The following is a 25,263-nucleotide window of genomic DNA, read 5'->3' as shown; positions in this document are numbered from 1 at the left end:
GAATACCAAGACAGGGTATAAAGGGGTGCCATGCATACCAGGATGGGGGATCAAGGGGTACCATGCATACCAGGATGGGGATGAGGGCCAGGTATACCATGATGGGATGGGGGCCACCTATACCAGGAAGGAGGGGCCATACATATCAGGATGGAGGATATTAACAGAATTGGGGGACATTACCCCAATACCAGTGTCAGCAGCAGACCCCCTCCCCCATAACAGGGCATCATGACCACAATTTTTGCTTACATTTTTTTTCCTCATTTAAAACCTAGATGCGTCTTATGGTCCGGTGCGTCTTATAGTCCGAAAAATACGGTAGGTGCTCCAGCCCCAGCATCTGCTTTATAATCATCACATCAGAGACATTGAGGCTGCTATATATACACATCACATAGGAGACACTGATACTGCTGTACATACATCACATAGGAGACACCGAGGCTGCTCTATATATATCACATAGGAGACACTGATACTGCTCCAGTCCCTGTACATATATACAGCAGTCTTGGTATATCCTATGTGATGTATATACAGCAGTTTCAGTGTCTCCCATATCATGTATACAGCCGTCTTGGTGTCTCCTATGTGATGTATATGTAGCACTCTGTGTCTCCTACATCATGTATACAGCAGTCTTGGTGTCTCCTAAGTGATGTATAAACAGCAGCCTGTGTCTCCTATGTAATGTATACAGCAGTATCAGTGTCTCCTATGTGATGTATATAAATGTACTTTGTTTGTGGGAAAACCCCTTTAAAACACCCTTTAGGAAATTCTGAGTTAAAAGAGGGGATCCCCTGTTTGGGATCCAGTGTGGAGGACGGTTATAAAGAGTGTCTCTTGCTCTGGAGGACCTGTCCTGTCGTGCATGACATAGACAGCCCCTTGGTTTGAATTATCACTGTGTAATACTTTTTACCTGTGGTGGTGCTGCAGGAAAATTGAACACTTGCTGCCAGATTTACCCATAGATTACAGGTGATCACGGGGGTCCCATCAGAAGAATATAGTTGACATTATTGAGAAGCACCTTGTTGCTAACTGTATACATGGCTGAGAAGAGAAGACAGGTCATTAGGGACAGTTTTCATATTGCATGCCAAACTGGTGAATGGATTTTGCTCAGCCTTAATAAAACACATTTTTTTTTATTCTTTGCCTCCTCGTGACTTTTTGATTTTAATAGGAGGTTTATTATATATTTTTCCATGAGCTTATTATCGATTGTATTTCATGCCTATTAATTAGTAACTTCCACTCCTTAAAAGTGCAGTCATAATCCCATTATGGTGCAAAATACCAAAAACTCTCTGATAAGAGTGTCAGACCTCATATAAACTGAGCCTCCTGCATAGACTATTGTCCTGTCAGTGCTGGGGCAGAGGTAAGTGCCACATCTGAGCGTCTTCTCTGTTCTCCATACTTGTTCCTTTACTTTTCGTTTACATACATTATTCTCCACTATGTATATGTCCACTTATAGATATATAGTAAATTACAATCTTCCAGAAGACTTCGCTCTCAGGGTGTTATCTTGTTGGTTTTTTCCCAGAAGTAGGAAAACTGGCTCCTTGTAGGTTCATGTTTCAGTGTCACTCATCCACTTCTTTTAGTAAAATGCTCAATGGGGAATCACATAGGACCCCTTGGCTGACGTGAGTTTCACACAGATACTGACAGCTAATATACACAGACAGGCACAATGGAAGATTACCACGACTATGCCTGCAGGGCAAGTTTGAAAGGCCATCGAAAAGGAATATTAAAAAAAATTGTAGCACCACCCTTCTTGTATGCCAACTGGTACTTGTCCCTGGTCCCCTAAAGTATCATTACACACAGGTTCGGTAGTGAATAGTTTGGGCAGATTATTCTCTTTCTTTAGGTATCAGCAACCAAAGCTTGAGCTGGATGCACATCAGAGTGAGCTGGATGCACATCATGATGAGCTGGATGCACACCAGGATGAGCTGGATGCACATCAGGATGAGCTGGTAGCACACTAGGATGTCCTAGATGCACACCACGATGAGCTGGTTGCACACCACGATGAGCTGGTTGCACATCATGATGAACTGGAAGCACACTAGGATGAGCTAGATGCACACCAGGATGAGCTAGATGCACACCAGGATGAGCTGGATGCACAGCTGGATGCACATCAGGATGAGCTGGATGCACATCAGGATGAGCTGGATGCACACCAGGATGAGTTGGTTGCACATCATGATGAGCTGGATGCACACCAGGATGAGCTGGATGCACATCAGGATGAGCTGGTTGCACACCAGGATGAGTTGGTTGCACATCATGATGAGCTGGATGCACACCAGGGTGAGCTGGATGCACACCAGGATGAGCTGGATGCACACCAGGATGAGTTGGTTGCACATCATGATGAGCTGGATGCACACCAGGGTGAGCTGGATGCACACCAGGATGAGCTGGATGCACACCAGGATGAGTTGGATGCACACCAGAATGAGCTGGATGCACACCGGGATGAGCTGGATGCACACCAGGATGAGTTGGATGCACACCAGGATGAGTTGGATGCACACCAGGATGAGTTGGATGCACACCAGAATGAGCTGGATGCACACCAGGATGAGCTGGATGCACACCAGGATGAGTTGGATGCACACCAGAATGAGCTGGACCCCCTTAAACTAGGATTGGGTGTAAGGAGGTGAAACCATTGCAAGGCACCCACTTCTACAGATATACGAAGCAGATACATCCTACAAGAAACATGGAGTCATAAGTCCTTAAATGTAAAAAATATAAAAATGTATTGAAATACAAAGCAAGCAAATTTCATAATTATAATCAAAAGAAAGTCAAAAAAAGAAAAGACACAAATGTTTAGGACTGCTGGGCCACTATAATGTGACAGGCATGGGGGTGTATACCCTAACAATATTACAAAAGGTAATATGTATAAAAATTTTGACTATCTACATCAGGGGTCTCAAACTCGGCTGGGTATATGGGCCGCACATGGAAAAAATTTGAATTTGGGGGGCCGCATTCTTTGTTCAATGTGACATTTTTAGTGATACCAATTTTTTTGTATACACCTTTTGAACATTTTTGCCGTGTTTATTTTTTTATGGCTTGGGTCGTTATGGATGTGGCGATAATAAACGTGCACTTTTTTGTGTTTACTTTAGTTTACATATAAAACAGCATTTATAGTGCCCAATATTTTTTCATGCTTTATTTTATTTTTTTTACAATTTTATTTCCCCCAATTGGCCACATACAGTAATATTGTCTTACAATTAGCATCATATAGTAATAATGGAAAACATCTTGTAGTAACGTTCCCCATCCTGGCGCCCATCTTGTACTAATGTGCCTCATCCAGGTCCCCATCTTGGGGCTATGTGCCCCATCCAGGTCCCCATCCTGTGGCAATGTTCCCCATCCAGGTCCCCATCTTGTGGCTCTGGTCCCCATCTTGTGGCTCTGTGCCCCATCCAGGTCCCCATCTTGTGGCTCTGTGCCCCATCCAGGTCCCCATCTTGTGGCTCTGTGCCCCATCCAGGTCCCCATCTTGTGGCTCTGTGCCCCATCCAGGTCCCCATCTTGTGGCTCTGTGCCCCATCCAGGTCCCCCTCTTGTGGCTCTGTGCCCCATCCAGGTCCCCATCTTGTGGCTTTGTGCCCCATCCAGGTCCACATCTTGAGGCTCTGTGCCCCATCCAGGTCCACATCTTGAGGCTCTGTGCCCCATCCAGGTCCCCATCTTGTGGCTATGTGCCCCATCCAGGTCCCCATCTTGTGGCTATGTGCCCCATCCAGGTCCCCATCTTGTGGCTATGTGCCCCATCCAGGTCCCCATCCTGTGGCTATGTGCCCCATCCAGGTCCCCATCTTGTGGCTATGTGCCCCATCCAGGTCCCCATCTTGTGGCTATGTGCCCCATCCAGGTCCCCATCTTGTGGCTCTGGTCCCCATCTTGTGGCTCTGTGCCCCATCCAGGTCCACATCTTGAGGCTCTGTGCCCCATCCAGGTCCACATCTTGAGGCTATGTGCCCCATCCAGGTCCCCATCTTGTGGCTATGTGCCCCATCCAGGTCCCCTCTTGTGGCTATGTGCCCCATCCAGGTCCCCATCCTGTGGCTATGTGCCCCATCCAGGTCCCCTCTTGTGGCTATGTGCCCCCTGTGTTGTTCTTCACACACATAAAATAGAAAAAAAAAAAGATGATTCTCACCTGTCCTCCGTTCCCTCGGCGTCCTTCCTGCAGATGTGGCCCGCAGGCACCACAGAGTCCGACCCCTTGACGATCCCGACCTGGTCCAGGAGGAGCCGCCGACAGCAGCGCTGAATTGCCGCACAGAGACTGTCTCCCAGCACTGCATTTCCAATGCCAGCCGCTGGCCAATCAGAGGCCAGCAGCTGACATCTGCATATGGCAATGACATCATACTCGCTGCGCCGACACGCAGATATCAGCTGCTGGCCTCTGATTGGCCGGCGGCTGGCATTGGAAATGCAGTGCTGGGAAAAAGTCTCTGTGTGGCAATTCAGCGCTGCTGTCGGCGGCTCCTCCTGGACCAGGTCGGGATCGTCAAGGGGTCTGTGCCTGCGGGCCGCATAAAGCAGCCTCAGGGGCCGCATGCGGCCTGCGGGCCGCGTGTTTGAGACCCCTGATCTACATATACATGTGTGTCAATAGTGGCCTAATTAGTATACAGTCATATGAAAAAGTTTGGGCACCCCTATTAATCTTAAGCTTAATGTTTTATAAAAATTGGTGTTTTTGCAACAGCTATTTCAGTTTGATATATGTAATAACTGTTGGACACAGTAATGTTTCTGCCTTGAAATGAGGTTTATTGTGCTAACAGAAAATGTGCAATCTGCATTCAAACAAAATTTGACCGGTGCATAAGTATGGGCACCCTTATAATTTTCTTGTTTTAAATACTCCTGCCTACTTTTTACTGACTTACTAAAGCACTTTTTTTGGTTTTGTAACCTCATTGAGCTTTGAACTTTATAGCCAGGTGTATGCAATCATGAGAAAAGCTACTTAAAGTGGCCACTTGCAAGTTGTTCTCCTGTTTGAATCTCCTCTGTAGAGTGGCATCATGGGCTCCTCAAAACAACTGTCAAATGATCTGAAAACAAAGATTATTCAACATAGTTGTTCAGGGGAAGGATACAAAAAGCTGTCTCAGAGATTTAACCTGTCAGTTTCCACTGTGAGGAACATAGTAAGGAAATGGAAGAACATAGGGACAGTTCTTGTTAAGGCCAGAAGTGTCAGGACAAGAAAAACATCAGAAAGGCAGAGAAGAAGAATGGTGAGATCAGTCAAGGACAATCCTCAGACCACCTCCAGAGAGCTGCAGCATCAACTTGCTGCAGATGGTGTCACTGTGCATCGGTCAACTATACAACGCACTTTGCACAAGGAGAAGCTGTATGGGAGAGTGATGCGAAAGAAGCCGTTTCTGCAAGTACGCACAAACAGAGTCGGCTGAGGTATGCAAAGGCACATTTGAAGAAGCCTATTTCTTTTTGGAAGAAGGTCCTGTGGACTGATGAAACCAAGATTGAGTTGTTTGGTCATACAAAAAGGCGTTATGCATGGTGGCAAAAAAACACAGCATTCCAAGAAAAACACTTGCTACCCACAGTAAAATTTGGTGGAGGTTCCATCATGCTTTGGGGCTGTGTGGTCAATGCCGGCACTGGGAATCTTGTTAAAGTTGAGGGACGCATGGATTCCACTCAGTATCAGCAGATTCTTGGCAATAGTGTTCAAGAATCAGTGATAAAGTTGAAGTTACGCAGTGGATGGATCTTTCAGCAAGACAATGATCCAAAACACCGCTCCAAATCTACTCAGGCATTCATGCAGAGGAACAAATACAATGTTCTGGAATGGTCATCCCAGTCCCCAGACCTGAATATCATTGAACATCTGTGGGATCATTTGAAGAGGCTGTCCATGCTCGGCGACCATCAAACTTAACTGAACTGGAATTGTTTTGTAAAGAGGAATGGTCAAAAATACCTTCATCCAGGATCCAGGAACTCATTAAAAGCTACAGGAAGCGACTAGAGGCTGTTATTTTTGCAAAAGGAGGATCTACTAAATATTAATGTCACTTTTCTGGTGAGGTGCCCATACTTATGCACCTGTCAAATTTTGTTTGAATGCAGATTGCACATTTTCTGTTAGTACAATAAACCTCATTTCAAGGCAGAAACATTACTGTGTCCAACAGTTATTACATATATCAAACTGAAATAGCTGTTGCAAAAACACCAATTTTTATAAAACATTAAGCTTAAGATTAATAGGGGTGCCCAAACTTTTTCATATGACTGTATATATAAAAAATACACAACATACGTAATTTGGGGCTGCTTTTTCTGCTGGTCCCCACGGGTATAGGATGGGTCCTCCCTATTGTGACTGTGTTTCTCTTCATTATATTATGTGACTTTCTGCGTACGTGCGGATACATACAGTTGAAACCAGAAGTTTACATTCACTATATAAAAAGACACATATGTTTTTCTCGATATCTGACATGAAATCAGAATAAACCTTTCCCGTTTTAGGTCAATTAGGATTACCATAATTATTACCAAATGCCAAATGCCAGAATAATGAGAGAGAGAGAATATTTTAAGCATTTTTATTACTTACTGCAAAGTCAAAAGTTTACATACATTTCATTAGTATTTGGTACCATTGCCCTTAAACTGAATGACTTGGGTCAAATGTTTGGGATATCCTTCCACAAGCTTCTCACAATAGTTTGTCGGTATTTGGGCCCATTCCTCCTGACAAAACTGGTGTAACTGATCCAGGTTTGTAGGTCGCCTTGCTCGCACCTGCCTTTTCAGCTTTGCCCATACATTTTCAATAGGATTGAGATCAGGGCTTTGTGATGGCCACTACAAAACATTGACTTTGTTATCCTTAAGCCACTTTGTTACCATTTTGGCAGTATGCTTCAGGTCATTGTCCATTTGGAAGACTCATTTCCGCACAAGCTTTAACTTCCTGGCTGATGTCTTGAGATATTGTATTGCCATATAATCTTCTTTTCTCATGATTGCATTTATTTTGTGAAGTGCACCAGTCCCTCCTGCAGCAAAACAACCCCACAACATAATGCTGCCACCCCCGTGTTTCACAGTTGGGATGGTGTTTTTTAGGCTTCCAAGCTTCTCCCTTTTTCCTCCAAACATAACGATAGTCAATATGCCCCAAAAGTTCAATTTTAGTTTCATCAAATACATGTCTCCAAAAATGAAGGTCTTTGTTCCTGTGTGCCTTTGCAAACATTAATCTGGCTTTTTTATGTTTCTTTTGGAGTAATGGCTTCTTATTGGCAGAGTGGCCTTTCAGTCCATGTTGATACAGTACTCATTTCACTGTGGCTATAGACACAATCTTACCAGCTCCAGCTTCCGCCATCATCTTCACAAGGTCTTTTGCTTTTGTCCTTGGGTTGATATGCACATGTCGGATCAAAGCACGTTCATCTCTGGGACACAGAACCCGTCTCCTTCCTGAGCGGTATGATGGCTGGACATTCACATCTTGTTTGTACTTGCGTATAATTGTTTGTATAGATGAACGAGGCACCTTCAGTTGAAATTGTACCCAAGGATGAGCCAGACTTGTCCAAGTCCACAATTCTCTTCCTGATATCTTGGCTGATTTCTTTAGACTTTCCCATGATGCTACACAAAGAAGCAGTGTGTTTCAGGTGTGCATTTAAATACATACACAGGTGGGTCTCTAACTCAGATGTTGCCAAAAAAACTATCTGAAGCTTCCAAACACATGCCATCATCATATGGGCAGTCCAGAATTGTTTAAAGGCATAGTAATCTTAGTGTATGTAAACTTTTGACTTTGCAGTAAGTAATAAACATGCCTTAAAACATTCTCTCTCTCTCAGTATTCTGGCATTTGGCAAATATTAAAAATTCTGGTAATCTTAATTGACCTAAAACGGGAAAGGTTTATTCTGATTTCATGTCAGATGTTGAGAAAAACATGCATATGTGTCTTTTTATATAGTGTATGTAAACTTCTGGTTTCCACTGGACCTCCTCTTTTAGAACTATACCTGATATTTGTGTGATGTTTATCTGACTAAATCTGTCTGAACTGGATCATCACTTGATACAGACCCCATGCACGTGCACTTTCTCTATTTTGCAATTGGCTAGGTTACGATATGTAGATAGTCACAATTTTTATACATATTACCTTTTGTAATATTGTTAGGGTATACACCCCCATGCCCATCACATTATAGTGGCCCAGCAGTCCTAAACATTTGTGTCTTTTCTCTTTTTGACTTTCTTTTGATTATTATAATTATCTAATTTGCTTACTTTGTATTTCAATAAATGTTTATATTTTTTACATTTATGGACTTATAACTCCATGTCTCTTATAGGATGCATTTGCTTGGGAGCATCCTAGTGGTGGTCCCACTATAACCATTTGTTGGCATTTCGTATATTTATAAATCTATCATGTCTGTGTATCATATGATATTGACTCTAGATATACCGAGCAGCAATCGCTGGAAAAGCAACAGCTTACCTAACTAATATATAGTCAGATGGTAGAACAGTAAATGGGAAGTAGTTAAATGGTTATTAAGAGGAACATTAAAAGGTAATTGTCCTTTAATTACACATTAGTAAGGAATGAGTTGATTAGAAATGCTTATATGAGCACGGCCAGGTCAGGAAAGCTCTGGCAATCCACTAGTTACAAACGTGCTGTATGGATCTCTACATATACACATTATAATAGACTGACCAATTGTTTCTAATCTGTCATATTACGCTGCTTTACTTATTACATTAAGCTGCTATGCGTGAACCAAGCTTCACATCAGATTGGATGCCTATATGGCGGCAAAATAGTCTCTGCAGGTCCATACTAGGAGCCACAGACACTGTCCATGTCTCTATATATCTTAGATATGGTATTATATGCGGAAGGTGACAGTTTATTTTCTCACATATTCCATATAATCTCTACCTGGAGTTATACTGACATATAATGAGAAAACAATACCGCCATATAAAAGGGGTCATCCATCCATCTTTAAAATATTGTTAAAATAGGTCAGTCAGTGGCTGATGTGAGTGCTGCAGCTCCTTTAGTGCGTTCATGCTGATTTGAGACTGTTTATACTGGTGCCATCATATTGTTACTAGTAAATAAATACACAATACACTACACAGACAATAGTATTGTGCCCCAGTATTAACCGCCCCTGGCTGGAGTTTATGATTACATGTAGGGTATTGGCGCACTCAGCAGAAATTGCACAACAAATAATAATAATAATAATTTTTTATTTTTATAGCGCCAACATATTCCGCAGCACTTTACAAATTTTAGGGGGGACTTATACAGACAATACAGAATAAGCATATCTCATATCGAACGGAGTGAGGGCCCTGCTCGCGAGCTTACAGTCTATGAGGAAATGGGGGAGACTCAAAAGGTAGAATGTACATATATTGTATAATGCAGCCTTGATATACTGAATAGGATAAATAATACATGTACTGGTCGCCTGCCAGTATGTGTGCAGTCCTGACCGAGGCTATTATGTGCATGGTTGGTATGAACCTGAAATTGAAGAAGATTTTAATATGGGGGAAATCTGGGACGGACAGATAGTGTGTGGAGGCGATACGCCAGTCTAAAGAAATGGATTTTTAGGGTCCGCTTGAAACTGTGGGTATTGGGAATTAATTGAACTGTCCTGGGTAGTGCATTCCAAAGAATTGGCGCAGCACGCGAGAAATCTTGGAGACGGGAGTGGGAAGTTCGGATTATGGAGGATTTTAGTTTTAAGTCACTGGCAGAACGGAGGGCACGTGTAGGATGGTAGACTGAGACAAGGGAGGAGATGTAGGGGGGGTACTGAAGCATGGAGCGCTTTGTGGGTAAACGTGATGAGTTTAAATTGAACTCTATATTGGATGGGCAACCAATGCAATGACTGGCACAGGGAAGAGGCATCGGTGTAGCGGTTGGCGAGGAATATGATCCTGGCTGCTGCGTTAAGGACGGATTGGAGAGGGGAGAGTTTAGTAAGAGGGAGCCCGATAAGTAGAGAGTTGCAGTAGTCCAGACGAGAATGAATAAGAGCTACAGTAAGAGTTTTTGCCGAGTCAAAGGTGAGAAAAGTCCTGATTCTTGAGATGTTTTTGAGGTGTAGATGACATGAACGAGTGAGTGATTTGATGTGAGGAGTGAAGGAAAGATCTGAGTCAAAAATGACCCCAAGACAGCGGGCTTGTTGCTGGGGAGTAATAGTTGAGCCACAAACGGAGATGTCAATATCGGGCACAGGTAGGTTAGTGGAGGGAGGAAAGACGAGTAGTTCAGTTTTTGACAGATTCAGTTTTAGACTGAGGAAGGACATGATGTTAGACACAGCAGAAAGACAATCACTGGTCTTTTGTAGTAATGCAGGGGTGATGTCCGGAGCAGAGGTGTATAATTGGGTGTCATCAGCATAGAGATGGTACTGAAAACCGAATCTGCTGATTGTCCAATGGGAGCGGTGTATAAGAAAAGAAGGAGGCCTAGGACTGATCCTTGAGGAACCCCGAAAGGGGAAGGAGAGAGGAGGAGGAGCCGGCGAAAGACACAGTGAAGGAGCGGTCAGAGAGATAGGAGGAGAACCAGGAGAGAACAGTGTCCTTGAGGCCAATAGTGCGGAGCATAGAGAGGAGGAGCTGGTGATCCACAGTGCTGAATGCTGCAGAGAGATCCAGGAGAATCAGGAGGGAGTAGTGACCATTAGATTTAGCTGTTAGTAGATCATTAGAGACTTTAGTGACAAACAATGAGGTCTATTTTTTTTCTATTAGCCCTTATAAAAATTAACAATTTGGGGCTAAAACTACATTTAGTGGTAAAAAAGTAATTATTCTTTCTTCACCGTCCAATGGTATAAAATTCAGTGAGGTACATGTGGTGTCAACATGCTCGCTGAACTCCAAGATGAATTCATTGAGAGGTGTAGTTTGTAAAATTAGGTAATTTATGGAGGGTTTCTGCCATTCTGGCACCTCAGGGGCTCTACCAATGTGACATGGCACACTCAAACCAGTCCAGCAAAATCTGAACTCCAATGTGGCGCTTCTACCCTTCTGAGGTTTGCATCGCTTCCGACCACATTTGGGGTATTGGCGTACTCAGGAGAAATTGCTCAACAAATTTTGGGGTCAATTTTCTCCTGTTACCCTTGTGAAAATAAAAAATTTGGGGTTAAAAGAACATTTTTGTGGGAAAAATTTGATTTTTTATTTTCACAGCTCTACGTTATAAACTTCTGTGAAGCACCTGGGGGTTCAAGTTGCTCACCACACATCTATATATATTCCTTGAAGGGTCTAGTTTCCAAAATGGGTCGCTTGTTTGTACTGTTTAGGCCCATCAGGGGCTCTCCAAATTCGACATGGCGTCCTGTCTCAATTCCAACCATTTTTGCATTCAAAAAGTCAAATGGCGCTCCTTCCCTTCCAAGCCCTGCCGTGCGCCCAAACAGTGGTTTTCACCCACATATGGGGTATCTGCATACTCAGGAGAAATTTCACAACGGTTCATTTTCTTCTGTTACTGTTGTGAAAATAAAAAAATTGTGGCTAAAGTAAAAATTTTTGTGAAAAAAAAAGTTAAATGTTCATTTTTTCCTTCCACATTCCATTAATTCCTGTGAAGCTCCAGAAGGGTTAATAAACTTCTTGAATGTGGTTTTGAGCACCTTGAGGGGTGCAGTTTTTTAGCATTTTGTCACTTTTGGGTATTTCCTGTCATATAGGCTCCCCAAAGTCACTTCAAATATGATGTGGTCCCTAAAAAAATTGTTTTGTAAATTTTGTTGTAAAAATGGGAAATCGCTGGTCAACTTTTAACCCTTTTAACTTAACAAAAAAAAAAAGGTTTCAAAAATGATGCTGATGTAAAGTAGACATGTGGGAAATGTTATTTATTAACAATTTGTGTGACATATCTCTCTGATTTAAGGGCATGAAAATTCAAAGTTTGAAAATTGCAAAATTTTTTAAAATTTTCGCCAAATTTCCTATTTTTTCACAAATAAATGCAAATCATATCGAAGAAATTTTACCACTATCATGAAGTACAATGTGTCACGAAAAAACAATCTCAGAATCAGCGGGATCCATTGAAGCGTTCCAGAGTTATTACCTCATAAAGTGACAGTGGTCAGAATTGTAAAAATTGACCTGGTCATTAACGTGCAAACCACCCTCGGGGGTAGAGGGGTTAAGGACGTGTGTCCCGATATTTTTCTCTATATAGTGTATGTTTTTAAAAAGGACACACATAGTGTTATGTGGCCGGTATTGTGCAGATGAGTATGAATAGCACAAAGCAGAACAGAACTGAACACAAGTCTTCTCCAGATAATTGCGGAACTCCCGCTATAACAATCCATGATGTAATCCATGTATACTGATCAGTTCTACAACAATCCATGTGTAATTACCTATGACACCACGTTTTCTTCAGAAGACAGTTGTGAATTTCTGCACTAAGTCCTTATTTAGCAGCAGTAATTGTGCCGGTAGTCGTTGCATCACCTGTGGATCAGTTGTGTCGCTTCCTCCCTGCACCCTATAACCCCACAGGGACACATTCCCGGCCTCTCTGCTGTGGAAACTTAATGAGGTTACTTAGAAATAGATTTGATGGGAGGAGGCACATTTTGTTTTCGCGATGACCCATTTCCAGTGGCCCCTCTGATAATAACACAGGGACATATTTCTGATAAGGATGTTGCTATAAATAAGTTGCTGACATTTCAGCATCACATCTACACATCGCACATTACTCCATGCTGAAGAGGCTGAATAATCCAGAGGCCCAAGATCTAATAGCTGCATCTTCAACAAAGTTACAGTCAGTGACTGGAGATGTGGCATTAAAGTGGGCAACTATCTGACACATGAAGCAAAAAAAGCCAATCCGCTATGCACCGAAACATCCTCGGTTACAATACAACCATTTCTTGCATTGCTCCAATTCATCCAAAACAAAAGCAATCTTCCAAATATTCTTGAATAATACACTGTGTACACAATTATCAGGCAGTTCATGCTGTGGGTCAATCCAAAAGGATAATAAACCTGAATATTCAAGGACATAAAAGTAAGGTTTTGTCTCTCTTATGAGAATATCTCTGGGTGGAGAATTATTGGGAGAGTAAATTAAAACTTTAAATTTTCCATCTCAATTGTTTATTATTTTCATCTGTTAAAGTGAGAATAATAACCAAACAACCCAAAATTAAAAACATACATTTCCGACATTTTCAAAAAATCTCAGTGATCTATATAACCGCCCTTTTTCTTAATAACAGTCATACGCTCCACCCATGGAGTCTGTCGGTTTCTTAATGTGTTGACGATTAACTTTTTGGGCAGCATCGACCACAGTCCGCCAGACACTGATCAGAGAGGTGACTGTTTCCCTTCACCGTAAATTTCCCGTTTAAATTCCCACAAGTTCTCCATAGGGTTTAGGTCCGGTGAGGAAGGGCCATGTCATTATTCTTTCATGGTTAAAACCTTTACTGGCAGCCGAGCAGTGGAGACTACGATGCTGCGATGGAGCATTGTCTTCGAGAAATATCATGGTTTTCTGGAAAGCTGCAGACTTTTTCCAATACCACTGTTTGCAGAAAGCTTCTTCTAAAACCTGGCAGAAGGTTTTGGAGTTGATTTTTAAGTCCATCTTCAACCCAAAAAAGGTCCAACTAGCTCATCTTTAATAATACCAGCTCATAGCAGTACCCCACCTTCACCTTGTTGGCATCTGAGTGAAAGTGGAGGTTACTGATGCTCATCCATCTGGTCCGTCAAGAGTCACTCTCATTTCATCAGTCCATAAAACCTTTGAAAAATCTGTCTTCTTGGCCCAGTCTTGACGTTTCTACTTTCGTGTCTTGTTCAGTGGTGGTCAGGGGTTAGCATCCCTTACCTCGGCCGTGTCTCTGAGCACTGAACACCTTGTACTTCTGTATCTTGCTCAGTGGTGGTCGGGCTCAGCCTCCTCACCTCGGCCATGTCTGTGAGCACTGAACACCTTGTACTTCTGTGTGGTGGTCATGCTCAGCCTCCTCACCTTGGCCGTGTCTCTGAGCACTGAACATCTTGTACTTCAGTGTCTTATTCAGTGGTGGTCGGGCTCAGCCTCCTCACCTCGACCGTGTCTCTGAGCACTAAACACCTTGTACTTCTGTGTCTTACTCAGTGGTGGTCGGGCTCAGCCTCCTTACCTCGGCCATGTCTCTGAGCACTGAACACCTTGGACTTCTGTGTCTTGCTCAGTGGTGGTCGGGCTCAGCCTCCTCACCTCGGCCATGTCTCTGAGCACTGAACACCTTGTACTCCTGTGTCTTGCTCAGTGGTGGTCGGGTTCAGCCTCCTCACCTCGGCCATGTCTCTGAGCACTGAACACCTTGTACTCCTGTGTCTTGCTCAGTGGTGGTCGGGTTCAGCCTCCTTACCTCGGCCGTGTCTCTGAGCACTGAACACCTTGTACTACAGTGTCTTGTTCAGTGGTGGTCGGGTTTAGCCTCCTTACCTCGGCCATGTCTCTGAGCATTGAACACCTTGTACTTCTGTGTCTTGTTCAGTGGTGGTCGGGTTCAGCCTCCTTACCTCGGCCAAGTCTCTGAGCACTGAACACCTTGTACTTCTGTGTCTTGTTCAGTGGTGGTCGGGCTCAGCCTCCTCACCTCGGCCGTGTCTCTGAGCACTGAACACCTTGTACTTCTGTGTCTTGTTCAGTGGTGGTCGGGCTCAGCCTCTTCACCTCGGTCATGTCTCTGGGCACTGAACACCTTGTACTTCTGTGTCTTGCTCAGTGGTGGTCGGACTCAGGCTCTTCACCTCAGCCGTGTCTCTGGGCACTGAACACCTTGTACTTCTGTGTCTTGCTCAGTGGTGGTCGGACTCAGGCTCTTCACCTCAGCCGTGTCTCTGGGCACTGAACACCTTGTACTTCTTTGTCTTGCTCAGTGGTGGTCGGACTCAGGCTCTTCACCTCAGCCGTGTCTCTGGGCACTGAACACCTTGTACTTCTGTGTCTTGCTCAGTGGTGGTCGGGCTCAGCCTCCTCACCTCGGCCATGTCTCTGAGCACTGAACACCTTGTACTTCTGTGTCTTGCTCAGTGGTGGTCGGGCACAGCCTCCTCACCTCGGCCATGTCTCTGAGCACTGAACACCTTGTACTTCTGTGTCTTGCTCAGTGGTGGTCGGGCTCAGCCTCCTCACCTCGGCCATGTCTCTGAGCACTGAACGCCTTGTACTTCTGTGTCTTGTTCAGTGGTGGTCGGGCTCAGCCTCCTCACCTCGGCCATGTCTCTCTGCACTGAACACCTTGTACTTCTGTGTCTTGTTCAGTGGTGGTCGGGCTCAGCCTCCTCACCTCGGCCATGTCTCTGAGCACTGAACACCTTGTACTTCTGTGTCTTGCTCAGTGGTGGTCGGGCTCAGCCTCCTCACCTTGGCCATGTCTCTGAGCACTGAACGCCTTGTACTTCTGTGTCTTGTTCAGTGGTGGTCGGGCTCAGCCTCCTCACCTCGGCCATGTCTCTGAGCACTGAACACCTTGTACTTCTGTGTCTTGTTCAGTGGTGGTCGGGCTCAGCCTCCTCACCTCGGCCATGTCTCTGAGCACTGAACGCCTTGTACTTCTGTGTCTTGCTCAGTGGTGGTCGGGCTCAGCCTCCTCACCTCGGCCATGTCTCTGAGCACTGAACACCTTGTATTTCTGTGTCTTGCTCAGTGGTGGTCGGGTTCAGCCTCCTCACCTCGGCCGTGTCTCTGAGCACTGAACACCTTGTACTTCTGTGTCTTGCTCAGTGGTGGTCGGGCTCAGCCTCCTCACCTCGGCCGTGTCTCTGAGCACTGAACACCTTGTACTTCTGTGTCTTGCTCAGTGGTGGTCAGGCTCAGCCTCCTCACCTCGACCATGTCTCTTAGCACTGAACACCTTGTACTTCTGTGTCTTGCTCAGTGGTGGTCGGGCACAGCCTCCTCACCTCGGCCATGTCTCTGAGCACTGAACACCTTGTACTTCTGTGTCTTGCTCAGTGGTGGTCGGGCTCAGCCTCCTCACCTCGGCCATGTCTCTGAGCACTGAACGCCTTGTACTTCTGTGTCTTGTTCAGTGGTGGTCGGGCTCAGCCTCCTCACCTCGGCCATGTCTCTCTGCACTGAACACCTTGTACTTCTGTGTCTTGTTCAGTGGTGGTCGGGCTCAGCCTCCTCACCTCGGCTGTGTCTCTGAGCACTGAACACCTTGTACTTCTGTGTCTTGCTCAGTGGTGGTCGGGCTCAGCCTCCTCACCTCGGCCATGTCTCTGAGCACTGAACACCTTGTATTTCTGTGTCTTGCTCAGTGGTGGTCGGGTTCAGCCTCCTCACCTCGGCCATGTCTCTGAGCACTGAACACCTTGTATTTCTGTGTCTTGCTCAGTGGTGGTCGGGTTCAGCCTCCTCACCTCGGCCGTGTCTCTGAGCACTGAACACCTTGTATTTCTGTGTCTTGTTCAGTGGTGGTCGGGTTCAGCCTCCTCACCTCGGCCATGTCTCTGAGCACTGAATATGACAGCACTGGAGGATAATGGCTTCCTGGTTGCTTCACGTTTGATTCTTCTCCAATCTTTGTGCGTTTTTTTCCTCACCACGTATTTTGTGACCCTGTTGACTTTTTGCAACCAAATTTCTGGTTCTGCGATTACCCCAATATCTCAGCAATGTCAAGAGTGCTTCATCCTCTGTAAAACTTGTACAAATGTGACTTTTTAGAGTCATCTAAATCTCTTTTTTTGGCCCATTTTGCTTGAGGAAAACAAGCCGCCTATTAATTCTGCACCCCTTGATAAAAGGAGTTGTATCCTTAGGCCTCACCCCCACCTCATTACATAAATACACATCACCTGATCTGCTTCTTACAATTTCACGTTTATACAGCTCGGAGTTGGAAAACCGGAATTAGTCTTACCGGTAATGATGTTTCCAGGAGTCCACATGGCAGCACCATAGGAGGAGTAATCCCATATCCTGTGTAGGGACAGGAAGCACAAGAGGTTAAAAGCCCTCCCACCCCCAACCTCCTCAGTGATTTTCCAAGAACCACATTGGCTGGGTACAACAAAATGTTATCTTTAGACTTGCTTAGACCTATGTTAGAATCACATACAGTAGCAATATAGGGAGGGAAATAAGGGTGCTGTCATGTGGACTTCTGGAAACATCATTAACGGTAAGACTAATTCCGGTTTTCCAGGTTTCCCATGACAGTACCATAGGAGTATACCCAAGAACTCATAGCTTAGGGTGGGATAACTGCATGAAGTACCTTCCTACCAAACCAGGTCTCTGCTGTGAGAGAACATCTAGCTTGTAGTGTTTGTAGAAAGTAGTATGTCCTGACCATGTGGCTGCGGTACATATTTGTTCAATGGTAGCCCCTGCTCTAGTTGCCCATGAGGTGGAAATTGCTCTGGTGGAATGGGCTTTGATAGTTTCAGGGGGAGGCTGTCCTTCTGAAAGATATGCTAGATTAATCATGGATGTAACCCATCTAGCTAAGGATGGTTTTGAAGCCTTCCTGCCTCTATTTTTCCCCCAAACTGTATAAAAAGATTAGAGTCTAATCTACAGTTCCGAGTGGCTTCCAAATAGGCCAACACTGCTCTGCGGACATCGAGATGGTGGAACTATTCCTCCCTCTGATTCCTAGGGTTTTCGCAGAATGATGGAAGAACCACTTCTTGGTTTAAGGTCATTGATGATACCACCTTCGGGGAGAAACTTGGATCCAGCTTCAGAATGATGCAATCATCCCGAATCTGCATACAAGGCTCGACAATAGATAGAGCCTGGATTTCACCCAACCGTTTAGCCGTGGTGATTGCCACCAAGAAGACTGTTTTCAGAGTCAAGTTCTTTATTCCCAATTCATTAACTAGGCCGAAGGCAGGCTTACAAAGGACTCTCAGGACAAGATTCAGATCCCACGGAGGGGAAGAAATTCTCTGGGTAGGCCTAAGTCTCTGGATTGCCTTGACAAACCTGATTATCCAGGGATGCGAGGACAATGATGTGTCAAAGAAAACACCTAGTGCCACAATCTGCACCTTCAAGGCACTTGGTCTAAGACCTGCGTCAAATCCTGCCTACAAGAAATCAAGGATCGCAGGGATGTCTGGCTGAGAGGTGTCTACAGTCCTATGGAACTGACAAAAGGTCTTCCAGACTTTTTTATATATGGCCTGAGTTACAGGTTTTCTACTAGCCTGCATAGTCTGGATCACTCTGGCGGATAAGCCCTTATTGTTCAGAATCTCCCCTTCAGAAGCCAGGCTGAGAGCTGGAGTTGTTGAAGATTCCGATGCAACAGTAGACCTTGCGTCAGAAGATCCTCCTGAAATGGTAAAATGGTTGGGTCTTCCAATGCTAGATGACGTAGAAGGGAGAACCAACTCCTCCTTGGCCAGAACGGGACAATTGCTATGACTGTTGACCGATCCTCCTGAATTTTCCGCAGCATTCTCAGAATTAGAGGGGCAGGTGGGAAGGCATATGTTAGGCCTTCTCCCCAATATTGTGAGAGAGCATCCACTGCCAGAGGATGATCTCCTGGGTCGAGAGAGAAGAAAGATGTTGTCTTTGCATTCGTTCTGGATGCAAAAAGTTCTAGGTGCGGCTGACCCCATCTGCGAGTTAGTTGCTGGAACACCTCTTCGTTCAGTTCCCATTCTGAAGCCTTCATCTGACGCCTGCTGAGATAATCTGCCTCCTGATTGTCGGATCCCCGAAGGTGAACTGCTGAAATGGAGCTCACTATTTTCTCTATCCCTAAGAATATCCTTTTGGTCAGGGACTGGAGAAGTGGATGTCTTGGTCCACCCTGATGTCTGATGAACGAGACTGCCGTGATGTTGTCCGACAGGATTTTTACATGTCTGTCTCATAAGACTGCCCGGCTTCTCTGTAGGGCTTCCCAGATGGCCTGTAGTTCCCGAAAATTTGATGATAGGGTCTGAATTTCTGTGGACCATGTTCCTTGGAGATAAGAATCTCCCACTCGAGCTCCCCATCCTGAGAGACTTGCGTCCATGGTCACTAAAAGACAAGGTTCCAGGATCCACTGCACTCCCGTCTGTAGATTCTTCTGGTCGAGCCACCAGTGTAGAGTCCTGGGCGTCTCTGGACAAAGATATCCTCCTGTCTAGGTAATTCTGATGTCCGTCTGTCACTTCCAGGATGCATTTCTGTAGAGGCCTGGAATGGAACTGTCTCCATCTGACGCAGGTGATACATGACGTCATAATTCCCAAAATACTCATTGCTTTTCGGATTGAAGGCTTCTTCTCTCTTGAAAAAGAATGAATCCTTTGTGGAATTGAGAGCATTTTGTCTTCCGGGAGATAAGACATTCGCCTTCGGGAGTTGAGCTGGACTCCCAGGAAGATGTGTGAAGTACTGGGGATAAGATTGGATTTTTCTTTGTTCACAATCAAACCCAGGTTGGTAAATGTCTGTAGGACAACTTCCAGATGTTGCGTCATACCTAGAGGAGATCCTGTCACCACCAGGAAGTCGTCCAAGTATGGAATGATGGTAATATCCCTGAGTCGGATATAGGCCACCACCTCTGCCATGATCTTCGTAAAGATTCTGGGAGCAGATGACAGGCCAAAGGGAAGACATCGGAACTGGTAGTGTAGAATCTGACTGCCTGATGGTAGTGCAAACCTCAGATATTGCTGACTTGAGGAATGTATTGGCAGGTGGTTGTATGCTGGGGTCCAGGGTGCACATTACCGCATCTGCGTCTATTAGAGGAATGGCTGATCTTACTGATTCCATGCGGAATTTTTAGTAACGGACCCATCGGTTTAGGGGTTTCAAGTTGATTATTGTACGGAACTCCCCTGACAGTTTCTTTATTGAAAACAGAGAGGAGTAATGGCCCTGATGTTGTTCGTGTTCCGGAACTGGCACAATAACCCTCTGATGTAGCAGCTTCTCTATGTCTGCTTGTACACGGTAAAGAGAGGTAGGGGAACCCTTTGTCAGGCGGAATTTTTGAGGGGGACATTGAGAAAATTCTATCCTGTAACCCTGTGCTATAGTTATTAGTATCCAGGGATTTTGAGTGACCCGATGCCAACTGTTTTTGAAAAACTTTAATCGCCCCCCCACTCTGACATAGTAATTGTCGTTTTTGACTGGAGCTAGTACTGGGCTGGTATTTCCTATCTTTGCTCCCCTTATTAAAACTCCAGCTTGTGAACCCCCCTTTTTTCTGAGTGTTATATTTACGGGAGGGGAAGGGTTTACGAAAGGGCTGCTACTTCTTTTTCTCCTCGGGGAAGCCCTTCTTTCTATCGGATGCTTTTTCTAGAATGTCATCTAGTACAGGTCCGAATACTCTGAGCCCTGAAAATGGAAAAGAGCACAGCTTGTTCTTAGAAGCTGTAACTCCCAACCATGTTTTTAACCAAACAGCTCTACGGGCTGAGTTGGAAAGCACATTATTTCTGGCCGCAAATCTGACCGATTCCGCCGAAGTGTCGGCCAAAAAATTTGCTGCCATCTTTAACAGGGGCAATGATTGAAGGAGAGTTTCCCTCGGGGTGCCATCCCGTAAGTGACTCTCTAACTCTTCTAGCCAGATTCTCATGGATCGGGCAATAGATGTAGCAGCAATATTAGGTTTAATGATTGCCACCGAAGATTCCCAGGCTTTTTTCAAAAGTCCGTCTGCCTTCCTATCCATAGGATCTTTAAGTCCTGACAAGTCCTCAAAGGGGATAGAGGTTTTTGTGAGCACTTTAGCCACTGGGACATCAATTTTAGGAACAGTGTCCCACAAGTTGGTGTCCTCTGGGTCAATAGATAGTCGGGCGCGGAAGTCTCGTGGTATAGAGAGTCTCTTCTCCGCATCTTCCCATTCCTCCAGTATCATGTCCTTCACATGAGCATTAACAGGAAAAACCATGGATCTCTGGGTTTTAAGACCACCAAACATCTCATCCTGAATGTTACTGCTCTTCTCCATTTCCTCTACTTGCATCGGGTTTCTGACGGCTCGTAGAAGAATATCCATACCATCTGAGTGGAACATATATCTTTTCCGTTCCCCGCCCTGAGGTGGACTAATGGTCTCACTGTCAGAGTCGCCAGATGGGTCAATTTCACCCTCAGAAGATGGTGCTATATCTTCTCTGGGTCTTTTGGGTCCCGGGACTTCCTGGACTCCTGAATCTGGAGGCTGTAGAGACGTGATAGAAGCCTAAACTTCTTCTTTAATTATACTGCGCATCTCATTTAATAAAGCCCCGTGCTCCTCCTTTAGCATGGAGTTTCTACATTCAGCACATAGACGCTTTGTATATGAGTCGGGAAGTTTGATGTTACAATCCAGGCACCTCTTGGATTTTACTGTGGCCTTTTTTCCCATATCCTTCTTTTTTTAAGAAGGAGGTGGTAACTGGCCAGAGACATCCTATAAAATATATGGAGGGCCTGGTAAGCGTAAGCCCCATTAGCCATATAAAAAGGGGTAATGGTACACTTACATGACTCTGGGGCGATCCAGGGTGGGTATCAGGGTGTGACACGTCAGCCATTGTACTGCCAGGGGTGCCAAAGCTGTAAGCCTGCCTATGCTGCTCCCCAGCCCCCCTTCTTATACCTTACCTGGTCGCCCAGTCATTTTCTCCTGGTCTAACCGCGGTTTGAATTTCCCGCGCGACCACCACCGGAAGTAGTCATCTCCGGACTTCCGGTTTCGACGCCGAGCGGTCCTGGAGCCGGGAGAAGCCGGACCCGCCTAGAGCAGGACGCCGAGAGCCCCGGCGATGGGGAAGCGGCACTCGGAGGCTCCAGCACACCGGAGGGCTGAGGGACTCCCAGCAGGGAGTGTCGGCCCAGGACCCGCTTGACGGCGGGAAGGAGAGAGCCGCGGCGCCCCCGATCCCCCGGGGTCCCTCAAGGTAAAAACCTTTTCTTCAGTGCTCCTGCACCAGCGCTCCTCCTGCACTCCCTGTCCTGTGTAGGGACAGGAAAAACACTGAGGGGGTTGGGGGTGGGAGGGCTTTTAGCCTCTTGTGCTTCCTGTCCCTACACAGGATATGGGATTACTCCTCCTATGGTGCTGTCATGGGGACGTACTGGAAAATCTTCATAAAAATTATGATATGGTGATAATACTCACTTTCCTAATAATTCTACTCACAGTGCATTCTACTGTTTAAGGTATACACTACTATGTAAGAATGATTTGTCGCCATGGTTACAGACTACAGACAAACCCTATGTAGTCAGAACCAGCAGTCATGTGGTCCCCTTTTTCTATTTGTCCTTACCGCTTGCTTACTTATGGACTGGAATAAGTCATGATTGAATTATCAGACATCATAGGGTTTGCTTGTAGTCTGTAACCATGGGAACATATAGGTCTGCTAGAGCTGTAAACACTAAAGGGTAGGATAATTTGTTTGAAGGCTATTTACAAAGTAGCTTCATTTTTGTACTTTATTAAAGGGGTTGTCCACTACTAGGACAACCCCTTCTCATACCCTATGATAAAATAAAAAAAAGCTTATACTCACCTCCCATTCCTGCGCTGTTCCAGCGGTGTCAGGACTCACTTTCTCCGGGGCTCTCGTGCAGTTGTTGTGACACGTGACGCTGGTGCCAAATCAGCGCTGGCATCACCTTTGTACAAATTGAACATGAAGAGGAAGTCAGAGATCAGCTGCAGCCCGGACATCCTCATGTTCAATTCAACAGGAGGTGGGGAACAGTGATACCGGAGCTGATTGGGCGCCACCATCACAACAACCGCATGGGAGCCCCGGGGAGAGCGAGTGCAGACACCGCTGGAACAGCGCCCGCACGGGAGGTGAGTATAAGCTTTATTATTTTATCCGGGCCAAGTGTTGGGGTATGAGAAGGGGTTGTCCACGTACTTCTTTAACTTTCTCGTTGACTGACATGTCTCTCCGGAGTGTGAACATAGCCAGAGACCTGCCAATCACATGGAGCAAAGCTTGGAAAAGCTGTACAGGGTAAGCATCGTACGAATAATAATTTTATTTTTATAGCGCCAACATATTAATATTAAGTGGGGACATGTACAAAGAATAAAGACATCACAAAGTAACACATAGTTAAACAGGGGAGGAGTGAGAGCCCTGGTGCTCGCAATCTATAAGATGACCTGCATCATTATGTCATTTATCAAGACTAATTAGTATCATCTTGATCTTCAAACTATATTTTCTCTGAAATACCAGAGTGTTTCAGAGAAATATATACTTGGCTGCAATCACTCAGCCGGGCTCTGATTCATGCTATTTGTGGTTTGGGTGGTATGAATCACCTGAATGAATAAGGCTTCCCTTTAAGAATTACACAGAATATAGCACAGGACTTCTTTGTAACCGCACTCTGCTCTGGCCAAGAAACAGAGGATCCCGAACAGAGCATCCCCCCACTCTATTCACCCTTAATGGTGTATATTGATTTTTTATTTTTTTTAAACTGGATATCCCCTTTAAATAAATACATATTTATGCAAAATTTGGGTTTATAAAAATAGTTTCAAATCCAATGACTGATTCTTATGTTTCAAAATACACTTCTATTTTTAACCATCAAATATGGATTTTTGCACAAAACGCGTGTGAAATTACATACAAGCGAGTATTTATCGTAGCCAAAAATGTACAACATATTATATATAAAAATGTATTGAACATTCATTCTGCAACTTTGTTGGAAATTAATTCTTACGCCTTTTCTCTTCAAAGCTTCTCTTGATAACTTTTCTCTTATAGAAGGCTTCTCTGTGAAGCATTCAGTAGTAGTTCCCCATCATGTTCACGTTCCATCTACCTTGGTATCATCGTTACAACTCACCACATATTGACCATCCTTGATTTTCGTAGCTAATTTCTTGAGAATAAAGTGTAAATTCTCATAGCTCAAGTGCACAGAATGCCCTACAGACACTGAAACATACTTGCTGCCATTGTGCAGTAGCACAGCTTTCAGACTTTTTTTTGGATGAATCAATAAACACATAAACACTCTCCACTCTCACATTGTACTCATAGTAGTCCCTCATCGTGTTCACGTTCCATCTACATTGGTATGATCGTTACATCTCACCACATATTGACCATCCTTGATTTTTGGAGTTCATTTCTTGAGAATAAAGTGTAAATTCTCATAGCTCAAGTGCACAGAATGCCCTACAGACACTTGCTGCCATTGTGCAGTAGCACAGCTTTCAGACTGTTTTTTTTGGATGAATCAATAAAGACTCTCCACTCTCACATTGTACTCAATGTTACATTTTTCCATCAGCCCAGGAACATCAGTGCAATACACTAGAGAACCGTCTTGAGAAAGGTATGGAAGTAATTCCTTTTCTCTGCTTCTGTACCATGAAAAACCATTTCTAACCAACCTAATAACCCCAAAATCATCCACCAAAGGTTATACAAAGAGGTCAATGTATGGTGAAAGAAAATGCCTATGGAGTAGGTATTTGTGAAAAAATTGTACGTGATGGAATTTTTTCGATATTTTTACTGAGTTCAACAAATCGAAAGTATAAAAAAAAAAAAATCACCTTACTTTTCAACAATTTTACCCTTGTAGACCTGTAATATTATTAACGTGGTGCACTTTGTCCTCCTTGCAGAAAAGTGATAAAACCAGCAGGGTCCGGGGATTAGCCCAGGCTCACATTCCAATCTCCCCAGCTGCTCTGGAGTTGGTCGTGGCTGCTGCGACCTATAATGTTACTGAAGTGTCTCACGGGTTAGAGACCACTGTTCTGGTGTGATGAAGCGCTTATACGGGCACAGAATGGACACTGGTCTATTGATTAGATAATTTTAGGTATGGAGATCTTATCTAGGAGGTGAGACACTTATAATAGAGTTTAATGATAGAGACTCTCTATACTGGTAATTATAAGGTGAAGTCTCTAATGACACCCTGCACAGAGCCGTGCTTTCTCATTATACAAGTGCACTCTACAGCTGTCTACAATAAAGGCTTGGTGCTGTACAGCAAATGGGTCAAGTTTTGTGACATAGGTGGAACACTGGCCATAACCAAAAAATATAACAGGGGTTATACAAACTCGAAACATATAT

At 44.7% G+C, this 25,263-nt stretch overlaps 1 protein-coding gene across 2 annotated transcripts in view; it reads left to right on the top strand.

Annotated features, from left to right (window-relative positions):
• The first annotated feature begins 1,278 nt into the window (after positions 1-1,278).
• SLC39A14 (solute carrier family 39 member 14) overlaps positions 1,279-25,263 on the top strand; it is a 53,402-nt gene continuing 29,417 nt past the window's right edge. For both annotated transcript variants that reach the window (XM_073654042.1, XM_073654041.1), the window contains exon 1: positions 1,279-1,393. The gene's annotated coding sequence lies outside the window, so the exon portion shown is untranslated. The remainder of the gene's footprint in view (positions 1,394-25,263) is intronic.

The sequence above is a fragment of the Phyllobates terribilis genome, unplaced genomic scaffold, assembly GCF_046119375.1.
Source record: "Phyllobates terribilis strain yellow unplaced genomic scaffold, ASM4611937v1 Scaffold_11__3_contigs__length_659146591, whole genome shotgun sequence".
NCBI classification, from domain to species: domain Eukaryota; kingdom Metazoa; phylum Chordata; class Amphibia; order Anura; family Dendrobatidae; genus Phyllobates; species Phyllobates terribilis.
The sequence above is the reverse complement of the archived record's forward strand: the minus strand, read 5'-3'. Positions and strand labels throughout refer to the sequence as shown.